Below are 12,800 nucleotides of genomic sequence, written 5' to 3'. Positions count from 1 at the left end.
ATGCTTCCAGAAGATGTGGGTTTCAGGAATGGTGTTCTCCAAGCACGGGTCTGTTTTGTCTGAAAGTACACAGAATGTGTATTCATGGCCACGAGGCACCACGAGGTCTCCATGCACGCCTACTTCTAGGGTGACTTGCTTGAACATCTTCCTTATGCCATACTTTTGGTCCACACTTCCTCATAACGAGGCAGCCACACAACCCCATGACTGCAAGCTTTCTGTGCCATGCTTCTCATGGAATTAACACTAGGAAGTATTTGGCACAAAATTATTTACTGTTGGGTTGCTGGTTGACCATTCCTTTTGTTTGAGATAAAAAGTAGCAGCGTGGTTGGGAGATAGTTAGTTGGTCTTTCTCATGATGTGTTGGAAAGGTTGCACGTATGCCTATGAGCACACACACACACACACACAGAGAATTTAGGTTCTTCCTATTGATCTGAGCTGTGGGAGGGTTAGAAACCAATGACTGAGCCTTTGAGTTTGGGCCTTAGTGAATTCACCCCGGTCCGGCCCTTGCCTCTGAAGCCACCATTCCAAGGCCTCTGCTAGCCCTGGTTTGGCCCTCACACTCTCAAAACAAAGTACCTCTCAAAGAGCACACAATTAACTTGTGGAACTCATGGCCACGGGACATGCTGGTGGTCACTAGCTTAGAGGGCCTTTAAAAGGGGTTAGATAAATTCGTGGACTCTTGTTGTAGATGATGATGGGTGAGGTCCAACTGGAGTGGTTAAGCCAAAGGCATGTTGAGCATCTTTGAACGGTGTTTAAAGAAACAGTTCTCTTATTCTTTTTCCCAATTAGAAGCACGTCTGGCTTTGCTTTTACCATACAAGTAGCCCACAGTAATCTGCTTTGTGTAGGCTAAATTGCTGATTACAGTAGATTCAAAATTGTTCCAGATTGTTTATACTGAGAAAACCAGGGCTTTCTTCAAAGGATTTGAAAATGCAAATATTCTTCAAAGGTGTTTTTTTTTAAAGACCACACTAGCTCCAGTTGTAATCACATGACACTTGTGTACAGCAATTATTTTTATTATCTGTCATTCATATGAAATTTTAATGTGCAAAGTTTCCTACAGTCCTTGATCATGATCCACTAGGAACTTTCCCTACCCAATTCCTTTTCCTTCCATGCCTGTGGAGATCTTCCCTAGCCCTACCTGGGTTCAAACCTTCAGGGTTCAAACCTTCTGCATGAGAAGCATGGATTCCACCACTGAGCTATGGCCTATCCTCAAAGTGACGAGACCACCCAACCAAATAGCCGTTTGGTTGCTGAGTGTCTTTCTGTGTTTCATGAGGGAGGAGAGCTGGTCTTGTGGTAGAAAGCATAAATTGTCCCCTTTTCTAAGCAGGGTCCACCCTGGTTTGCACTGGAATGGGAGACTAGATGTATGAGCACTGCAAGATATTCCCTTCAGGGAATGGGGCTGTTCTGGGAAGAGCAGAAGGTTCCAAGCTCCCTCCCTGGCAGCATTTCCAGATAGGGCTGAGAGAGACTCCTGCCTACAGCCTTGGAGAAGCTGCTGCCAGTCTGTGAAGACAATACTGAGCTAGATGGACCTATGGTCTGACTTGGTAGAAGGCAGCTTCCTATGTTCAGTTCTCTGAATTGCTTCTTGTCCCTTCCAGATCTAAAACCCTCTCAAATTGTTTCTGGGGCTCATTTGTTTTGGCAATAAAGAGGGGGCATGCTTAAATTTCCAAGCACCTCTCAGTCATGGGCTGGTGCTGGGGGCTGCAGTTCACAGGGGCCATGCAAGGCAGTGGACACACATGGTGACGCTGCTGTGCATGCCCTAAGATGCTGAGCCCACCGAGATGAGTGCTTTTCCTGAAAGCTCCCCAAGAAGGCTTGTGCATCCAACTCAGGCCAAGGAGAGACCACTTGGCCCTACATCAGACCATTCTGTGGGTTGTGGAAACATCTGTGAGAGACATCTTAATTCACGCAGGGACTATATTCTGCAAGGTTTCTAGTCAAGAAGGAAGACAGTCTAGGGGCTGGCTGTGTCTTCTCTTCTCCCCCTGCCCCACCCCACTTCTTCTGTCATTTCTGGGTAGCTGGCATCCAACTCACCAACCTTAGCAGCCTCCTGTGACCTCCTTTCAGATACAAGAATTTGGCCAAAGCCAATGGAGGAGACACCTCACATGACAATGGCTTTCTTCACCATTTGTCATTCCTAGAAGGAGAATACACTCACCCAAAGCAAGTCATGTTTGAGCGAGGCTCGGCACCTCAAGTTACACAGCTCTGCAGCTAATGAATATTCTATAAAAATATGCAGTGGAATGTGATGCCGTAAGTGGCTGGAAGAGGAAGAGTGCTGAAAACAATTACTTCGATTCCAATTCAAGCGGCATTTGACCACACTCAGTTCCAAATGCATCCATGGGGTGGGGAGGGGGAGAGATGTGCCTTTATGATAAGCAGCACAATTTCTGCCTCTGGTATTTGAGCCATGCATCGATTGGTTTTTCCTTCATCACAAGTGTGGGTTACAATGCTAGACATCTGTAGAGTGGGGGCTGCACATTCCAAATTGCGATAAAGTCAGCCTTGCAAAATCCATGGCTGTTTAAGCATATATTTGGTTGAGAGAAGTTAGACTTTAAGTCACCTGTTTGACATTCTGCTTAGTTGTGTGTATGGCAGTGGGTATTGTGATGCAATAACATTGCCCAGTGTTGATATATTGGAATGAAATGTGGTATGCATGTCCAGGACACCATTCTGTGTTTCAGGTTTGAATGCCAGCTTGATCCCTGCAGACTATCTCAAGGGGGGAAGAAGAGTGGTGGGCTAGAGTATTTCCCCACTTCCTCCTCTGCCCCACCCCTTTCTCCTTTTCAAATTCAGCAAATGCAGGAGTGGGGGGGGGGCAGGTAGCAGCTACTCTCTGCTCCCTGATAAGTCACTACCTTCCTGATTTTGTCTCATGGACAGGCAGATCCCAAAGACAAACAATATTTCATTACGTGTTTAGTCTGTTGTAGGAAAGAGGTGGACACGCTGGTTCTTCCTGCATCTCTCTCCTTTCGGCACAGTTGAGTGGTGGGTCTTGGGCAACATCGCCACCTTGGCATTCCTCAGGCACTGTGTTCAAAACCCACAAAGAGCTGGGCATTGACCAACTGAGACACGGGTGAAACTCTTGGTTAAATGGCACCATAGGAGCATAAGCCCAACTCAGGAGAGAGAGAGAACATACCAACATGAAATCAACTGTCAGGGATCTATGAATAAATAGTTTTAGTGGAGGCATGTTTTCATTTCAATTCATTGTTGGCATTTGGGGATGAGTGAACGTGTGGAGCACAGTGAAGAAAGAAGTCAATTGCTTATCTCCAGTCCCCAAAGTATTTGGAAGAAGAGGAGGACCCTGGAGAGGTGGGGTGTGCCTATGGGGTTAGGTTGGCCATATCGTGACTTTTCATGCAACCTGTTTAAATGAGGAGGGGGGCAAAGGATGAGGAAAGATACTGTAGAGAGTTTAACAGGCTGCAGCAGCATTTTATGCAAAATTATTTATGATGGAAATTATTATCATCAAATATTAATATCTCCTTTTCCTTCATGCAATATGCTCAGGGTTGGAGTGTGTTTTCTGCCCAACCAGACAGGGAGGTTTTCTGAGATCCTCAGCTGTCTTTGGGGGTGCCAGGTGTGTTTTGAAGACGACCCGGAAAGAAGTTGCAGACGAGAGTCTTCCACTCTTGCTGGGGTAGATGCTGCCGAATGCTCTTCGGTCAGCCAAATTGTGAATAGTTGAAGGCGGGCAGTAGAGCTGTTCTCACAGTCGGCAATTGGCTACCCGACTTCGGGAGCCACACTCACTCCTGGATGGCCATCATGAGACTTCTACTAGGCAGGTAGTGGGGGGATACTCCCTAGTAAGGTAGGAGGAGGGGGAGACACCTGTGAGCTGGGTATGGAGGTGGGAGAAGTTGGGAGTGCTCTCCCTCCACCCTCACTCTGGAGCTGGGTACCAGTTCTGGGCTCTCTGCATCTCCTGCCTCCGTCCCCAGCTCGCCAATGGGCATTTCCCCCTCCTCCTCCCTTGCTTGTAGGATTGTCACGATGGCCAGTTGGGAGTGTGCACAGCCCCTGAATTGGGAACAGAGGCTTCTCCTACCCTAGTGCTGATTGTGAGAACAATTCCTAGTGGACAGGGAAGCTGAGCAGGCAGCTAAGAATTAAAACAGGGGTCTGAATTGCCAAGGGAAGCTTAAAAATCCCCTCTTCTCTCCCTACCCCAATTTGTGTTTAAGGGGGTGGGGGAGACATCTTTTTATTATGTTCTTTGTCCATTCTTGTTTTTCTCTTTTGGTGCCTGCAGTCACGACACATCCTGCATGTTGAAGGCAGCACCATGTAAAGTGCGATAGGAGATCCCAATGGCTTGTTCTCTTGGCTGAAGTGAAATCTCATCTTCTGCAGCCTGAGGAGCTTCACGGACCGGAATTTGGTTGCCAGGGCTGTATTTGGGCCTGCCCAAGATGCCATTCCTAGGGGAAGGTTTTCTGTATGCCAGCTCCGTGCATGGTGACCCACTCTATGGCGACACACACATACAAGCCTACCACCCACCCAGTGCCCTCTAGTGTGTGTGCCATTAAGTTAGGGTCTTTGTGTTCATCCCATTCAGCAGGGTGGTTGTTGTGGTCTGGATCAACTCCATTCCAGAACAAAACAGAAACCAAAGATGAAAAGCATTGTTGCTTGTTCCCTTTCAGAGCTACAGCCAGGGATATACATCTGTGGAGGAGAAATTGGCTCTGAGAGAGGCTTCTTTTTGCCAGACCAGTGTGAGTGTTGGCATCACCAGCAAGCCTGAAACAAATGCATGAGCAGAACAAGCTCACTGAAGCTCTAGGAATCTGGAGAGAACACAGGCCAAAACCACAGAAGTGGATGAAATAGCTCTTCCTTGTAGTATGGGAAAAGGAGATGAAAAAGGCAATTGAGGGTGGTCTGTGGCAAGGTCAAAAGTGCCCTCCAAATGATTTATTGGCCCAATATGTTGCCAGCCCAATGGTTCATCTTCAGAGGCAACTGATTTAAACCATTCAAAGGATAATCCAAGAGTTGCTCTGCGATAGTATGGAAGACTAGACCAGTTGCCTCCATTAAGTTGCCCCCATTTTGTATTGGCATCTTTCTTTCCTTCTTTCTGATGGCCATGTTGATCAGTTTGCTGGGCTGTGCAATGCACCTGCAACACACAAGGGCATGATCTCTTTTCCTGTGCATTTAACAGCTCCAGCCTGCTTCAGAGACCATCCCTTGCAATCCTCAGCAATGTCCGAGAGAGCAACTCCACTACCAGTGCATCAAGACAGAGCTGCAAGGGAGCACCTAGAAGGACGGTGGTTCTTCAGTGATGGAACTCCCTCCCACAACAGAGCTGGGGTCTCCCCCAACAGAGCTGGACTCTCCAGTCCGGAGGAGAAATGAAAAAGAAACCGTGCAAAGTGTGGAGACAAAGGGGCCATGAAAAAGATGCCAATAATTGCAGAAACACAAATTGTGCTGCATTTAAAGATCCAGAGATCTATATGGAGGAAATGAACAAGACACATGTATCCATTTATCAATCCTAAAGATGCTATATTAATAGTCTAGAGTAAATCAGGTAACCTGCAATATCAGTGTCATCATTGCTACTCATTTGAGGAATTTTTCACTATTGCAAGATTTTCTTTCATTTATTTTTGATACAGATTTATTCTCCACATGGACTAGAACAATATTTTTCACAAAATCATGTTGTTTTTTGCAATATCTACAAGTTTGGGTTTGAATGTGCATTTACCCTTTGTTATGACTTTTGATTTATTCATTGAGATGCAATATTTTGGTCATATGCATGTGCAGATACTATCTGCAAGATAATTGCTCTTGTTATCTAGCTATTCTAGATTACTAATTGGTATTGTTATCTATTTACTCTAGACTATTAATATAGCATCTTTAGGACTGATAAATGGATACATGTGTCTTGTTCATTTCCTCCACATAGATCTCTGGATCTTTAAATGCAGCACAATTTGTGTTTCTGCAATTATTGGCATCTTTTTCATGGCCCCTTTGTCTCCACACTTTGCACGGTTTCTTTTTCATTTTTCCTCTGGACTCTCCAGTCCAGCTGCTCTTGGATTACAGCTCCCATCACCCTCAGCCACAAAAGCTGAGGAGCTTTCTTTCACATTCAAGACATGTACACACAAGTGTGTATGGGAGTTTCCCTCCCGGGGTTCAGCAGTGTTGCGAAGCAATTACTGGTGGGATTGTAGTGGGGTGGGGGAAATGGTCAAATGCCATAGATAGATAGATAGATAGATAGATAGATAGATAACATTTTATTCACAATTCACAATCTAAAAAATTCAACAATTAAAACATTAACACAGTTAAAACAATTTAAAATGCAGATAAAAACTCTAAGAGCCAGCGTGGTGTAGTGGTTAGAGTGCTGGACTAGGACTGGGGAGACCCGAGTTCAAATCCCCATTCAGCTATGAAACTAGCTGGGTGACTCTGGGCCAGTCACGTCTCTCTCAGCCTAATCTACTTCACCAGGTTGTTGTGAAAGAGAAACTCAAGTATGTAGTACACCACTCTGGGCTCCTTGGAGGAAGAGCGGGATATAAATGTAATAATAATAATAATAATAATAAAACTCTTTAAACTTTAAAACTATAAACTAAAAGTCTGACTAAACAAGTATGTTTTGAGGCCCATCTTAAAAACATCCAGAGAAAGGGAGGCTCTAATTTTGTTAGGAAGCACGTTCCAAAGTCCCAGGTCAACTCTAGAAAAGGCCCAGTTTCAAGTCGCCACCAACCAAGGTGGTGGCAACCAGAACCAGACCTCCCCAGATGATCTTAATAGGTGGCGGGGTTCATGAAGAAGAAGGCATTCTCTTAAATTGTTTTATATTTGTTGTGTTTTTAATTGTGTACACCACCTAATGGCGCAGCGGGGAAGTAACTTGCCTAGGGAGCAAGAGGTTGTGGGTTTGAATCCCCGCTGGATTGTTTCCCAGACTATGGGAAACTCTTATATTGGGCAGCAGTGATACAGGAAGATGCTGAAACGCATCATCTCATACTGTGCGGGAGATGGCAATGGTCAACCCCTCCTGTATTAGACCAAAGACAACCAAAGGGCTGTGTGGTCACCAGGAGCCAACACCGACTCGACAGCACAACTTTACTTCACACCGTTTAGACATACATATATCAGGCAGTATATAAATATGATAAGCAATGAAATATTAATTTGCAGTCATTTCTGAATAACTGTCCTGCCTATAAAGTAGCCTACCTTGTTGCAACTCCTCCCCCGCCACTTGATTCCTTTCCTCTCGAGTAGGGGTAGGCAACCTCAGCTCTCCAGCTGTTGCTGAAGTTACACTCCCACCACCATAATTGCCTGCCCCTGCTCTAGAGCGACCTCTGCAACTCACACACGCACTCATGCAAATGCAGAGCTCAGAAAGGCACACATTGCATGCACCAGCACAGCCCTGTACAGAGAGGATCTGGCTGTGTTGGCCTCCTGGTGAATCCAGCCCAGCCCTGGCAGACGTTTGCTCATTCTGCTCCAGCGTCTGAGCTGCCGGCTTGCTTAACGTTACATGTGTACTCACTTTCATCTGTCAAATGTTGCATCGTGGGCTTGCATCGGCCCCTAGGTAATAGGAGCGTGTCTTTGATACGCTCTCTGATCTTACCTCAAACATCAGTCTCTCCATTTGCTTTCTGAGGAGCACCACAATGACCCAGTGGGAAAATGTGTCTTTAATTTGTCCTTTCACCTACTCCTATAGCGCCGAAAGCATCCAGAACTGTTTCTCCTGCTCAGCACTGCACACAGAAATGAAGGAAATTCCTCACATGGTTTTCATTTGTGGCATGTGCGTGTGTGTGTGTGTTTTATGTGCATGTTCTCCCCCCCACCCCAGAAATAAATCAAAACCAGTGTTTTTGTTTTGCAATAACTCACTTTCAAAAAATACTCCCTTTTTCTCTTCTGATCCTAGCCAGACAGGGGACAGAGGATTTGCAACCTGTGGAGCTCCCTGAAACTTCATAACAGGGTCCCTGCATAACACGTTGACAGCAGCACGTACACCTTACCACAGCAAGCAGCATCTTCTCACCTCTGAAAATGCACAAGGTGCACACAAGGGTGATTTGGCCAGTGTACGTTGCAAACTCTGAAATACTCTGTAAATAAAAAAGAGAGAGAGAGAGAGAGAGAGAGAGAGAGAGAGAAACAGCTCATTTTAATTCATTGATTTAAATTATTACATAAATTGACTTTTAGCAGGAGACTGCCCAGTCCCACCAGAACCAACACCTGGGAAACAGGGTGTAGCTCTTTTAAGTCACAACAGCTTTCCTCAGAGGGGACTGAGCTAGAGACAACATACAGGCTCCAAAACCACTAAAGCTCACCACTGGCTGCAGACAATTGCTGGAGCAACATCCCTAGCTTGCTCCTCTGAGTTTCCTTGCACCCAGCCCTTGATACTTGCTCCACAAGGACCTGGCCTGGGCCCTAATCTCCTTGAACTAGTCTACCTTATTGTTTCCTGATTTCTGATGTCAAAGAACTTGGAAAAGGCCTAGTCTAGGATTCAGATATATATGGCAATAATAATTTAATAACCAATGATTGGTATAATAAAATAAGGAAGTCCTGCCAGTATCCCTGTGGGGTCCCAGCGAGGAAAGAGCTAGTTTTGGCATCTGCCTGGCGATGCTGACCCCTGATGCCAAGCTGGTTGGGCAGGTCCACCTATACTCTACTGTTTGAACCAGGTTCTTTATTCCAGAGAGAGAAAGAGAGAGAGAGATGTTTTAACGTTACCTTTTGCCATTGAGAATTTACAAGTAACTCAGACCATCCCAGGAAGGCTTTGGACCTTAATAGCTTGTCTTCCACCACCAATTATGTCTGAGAAACGGGATGGCTTGGAGACTTCTATTGAATTGTTATCAAAATGTCTCAGTTCAGATTTTGACAGCTTCTGTGGGGAATGTGTTTCTTCAGCCCAAAGTAGAGAACAGGGAATTCTACTCAGTAACTTCCCACTCAAGCTATAGATTTCCTGTCAGGGAAAATAAAATCATGCCTGAATTTATCCACAATTAATGCATCTGGCTCCCTTTAGCATCTGTTAGTTCTTCTGTGTTTCAAAGGTGCAGAGAGTCAAGGCGGTATCAGAGTGTTGACGCAACTCTATTTGCCAGAAGTTCTTTTTGTTACCCAGGGTAGCATTGTCATGACTTATCTGTAAGAACATTATCATTGTGGTGTTCAGAATATGCTCATAGGCTCTTGCCTGGCCTGGCTCACCCAAGCAGGTTTGCCTCTAGATTTCTCCACATTAGATGGCAGCATTTTGAACATGTTTAAGACACTGTATAAGATGGCAGCATGTTTAAGACACTCAAAAGGCTGTTTGACTTTTATGCAGGGTTCAAAATTGTTTCCTTTTGAAAACCTCGACATTTTCAGGACAGAGCAGTGCTCTTGATGTACAGGAAATGTTGCCCTCCAGTATGAATTCAAACTGTGTATGGGCCAACAAAAGCCAATTTAAATTGAATTACAGGTGGGCCCTATTCACAGAGCTGTTGGGTTGCACAAGGACCCACCTCTTCATAAATCTGTCCTATGTATCTGCATGCTGTCTGTGTGTGTGTGTGTGTGTGTGTGTGTGTGTGTGTGTGTGTGTGTGTCAGAGAGAGAGAGTATACCACAGCCATGTGAGCACAGCCATTCTTATAAGACTTTCCTGCTGTCCAGTTCTCATCAGCATAGAAGCTGGTTGGTGAGCATGAAAAAGCAGGCCTGCAAGTGAAATGGGAGAGCTTTTCAGCTAGGTTGGAGTCACGACACAACTGCTGGAACAGCATGGGAGCTGTCCACAAGCAGCAGCTAAGGGCTTTTATGGTAAACCTGGCAGCCACACCCTTTCTGGAGCACCAGTGGTGGTCCTGAACCTGGAAGCAGTCAAGTAGGTCCAGAGAATCTCATGCACTCTGCCTTCAATTGCTAATGTTTGTCTCAGTCTGTTCAGTTGTTTTTGTTCTTATGACCCAGGAGGTGTTTGAGCGGGGGGGGGGGGGCGTCCTGGAGGATAAAGGGGAGGCATCTGGCAACGAGCCTGTGTCTGAGTCCTTCCATCCAGTTGAGTCCAAAGATGGGCTGTCCACAATGTCTGTGGACTCCTCCTAATCCCAGCATCTACTTAGGCTACAGGGGCTCCCTTTTTTTTCAAGTGGTGTCCCATCCAGCTCAGGCTCTGAGAGCCAGCAACTCCCGACATCCACCCAATTATCCTATTGCTGGAAGCGATGGTGCCAGTGAGACAGGAATGACCCTCTCTTTGTTTCATGTGGTGCAGCTCTTCAAACACAGGGTACAGCTACATGAGATGGAAACAGGGAAGCGCCGTGAATGTTTGAAGAGGACCGAAGGCATGAGCATAAAGCAATTGGGGGCTGAATCTTTGCTCTAGATTATCTCATAGCAGAAAGCAGATGTACCCTTCATCTTTTCATGGAGCAGGCAACAGTGCCTGGAATACCATGAAAAATGATAGTGCTTTGTTCAATAGAGACAAAGTGCACAAGTGAAGATGATGAATGCTCTTTTTGTGGCAGCAAAGTTTAGGCCCCCAGGTTCTTAAATCAGTCGTGTAGGGCTATGGCTTTTAATTTGGATGTACTGAGTGCTCCAGCATGATGTATTTCAAAGCGTGGACAGTAAGCATCTTTTTCTTCTTCTTCAGATGCAGATTCATGGCTCTGACTTGGAGCAACTTGAATTATCATATCATAAATTTATGGCAATCCATCTTTCCTCAGGCATCTGAGGAAAGTTTCCCCATCTGTTGATCTTGATTATTGCCTTTTATTAAGTGGAGTGGGCTTCTTTTAGAGACAGTATATAAGACTTCCTATTGAATTCATTCAGGATTAGTTGCTATCTGATGGGCAGCAACTCTGCAAAACCAGGTGCCCAAAGCCATCGCTCTATCAAAGGTCCTTATGAGGAACATAGGAAGCTGCCATATAATGAGTCAGACCCTTGGTCTATCTAGCTCAGTATTGTCTTCACAGACTGGCAGCGGCTTCTCCAAGGTCGCAGTCAGGAGTCTCTCTCAGCCCTATCTTGGAGATGTTGCCAGAGAGGGAACTTGGAACCTTCTGCTCTTCCCAGAGTGGCGGCTCCATCCCCTGAGGGGAATCTCTTCCAGTGCTCACACTTCTAGTTTCCCATTCATTTGCAACCAGGGTGGACCCTGCTTAGCTAAGGGGACAAGTCATGCTTGCTACCACCAGACCAGCTCTCCTCTTGGAGAGGGCTTCTTATTTTGCTGCAGGAAAGTATACAGAGGTTGTACACATGGTGGGTGTCATGATCTACCAGCAGAGCACCAGCAGGAGAGAGGGGATGCACATACCTCTTTCCTGTGGGCTCCCCAGAGGCATCTGGTGGGCCACTGTGTGAAATTGGATGCTGGACTAGATCGGCCTGGGGCCTGATCCAGCTGGGCTGTTTTTATTTTCTTATCTGCCAACTACAGAAGCCTGAACTGGGTGGACTATCTTCAAGGAAAGGTGGAGAAACTGAGTGGGTGTTTGCACCCAAGTAGGTGCCTTGGAACCCCAGGCATACAAGAGCCTCCTACAACAGGCCCCTTTGAATCCTGGGACACCAAGAAGGCAACCAATCCTGGTAGAAGCCCTGAGGTGCCCCCTGTCCAGGAGGCTCTGGGACTAAAACTCATTCCTTTATCCCTGCTCCATCCCACCTCCCTGGAACCTTCCCAGAAAAGTTGGGTCCTGAGTCAGAACCTCTAGAACAAAGTTAGTAATGAATACAAGGAGGAGCAACCATCAGGAGGAAGAATGTAGACAGACCCCGAGTCTGTCTTTCTTCCAGCACTTCCCATGTGGGAGAGTCCATGGACCCGAAGGTTGCCAGAGTAGAGCAAATATTAGGAGTGTTTACCTTGTATGGATGTAGTTGACTGTCCAGTGGTCAAAAATCCTCTGTAGTACCACGCAAGTGAGTCATTTCTGATGACTGATTGATTGATTCTATTTCTCTACCGCCCTTCCAAAAAATGGCTCAGGGAGGTTTACACAGAGAAATAACAAATAAATAAGATGGCTCCCTGTCCCCAAGGGGCTCACCATCTAAAAAGAAACATAAGATAGACACCAGCAACAGTCACTGGAGGTACTGTGCTGGGGGTGGATCAGGCCAGTTACTCTCCCCCTGCTCAATAAAGAGAATCACCACTTTAAAAAGGAGCCTCTTTGCCAAGTTAGCAAGGGTAGCCAGGTTAGCAGGGGTTTGTGTGTCCCATTTAGTAGGGCTGGCTCTACAGATGCTGCATACACTCACTGAAGTTGGGTTAGGCCTTGGGCAGAGCCCTGGGGTTCAATAGCAGGAGGCCAATAGCTGAGAATCTCAGCAAGGGAGATGGAAGCTCCACTAGACCCTGGACATCTCCAAACCCCAGCAGGCATCTTGCTCCAACAAGCTACAGGCACAACTGAAACCTTGTATCTGGGAGCAGGCCTTGAAGACTGCTCCAAACTCCACTCTCAGTGGGGCGTGGGCAGGCCTTAAAGGGGACACACCCTCTCCTTGAGCCTTGTACTCCCTCCAAGTCCTGTCATCTTTAGACACAGATCTGTTGATGCTTCTGGCAAAGGGTTATGTGGGACCATGGAGTTTCGGCAGCTGGAGCA

The sequence above is a fragment of the Hemicordylus capensis genome, chromosome 10 (genome assembly GCF_027244095.1).
Source record: "Hemicordylus capensis ecotype Gifberg chromosome 10, rHemCap1.1.pri, whole genome shotgun sequence".
In the NCBI taxonomy this organism is placed as follows: domain Eukaryota; kingdom Metazoa; phylum Chordata; class Lepidosauria; order Squamata; family Cordylidae; genus Hemicordylus; species Hemicordylus capensis.
This window is presented reverse-complemented; position numbering follows the sequence as displayed.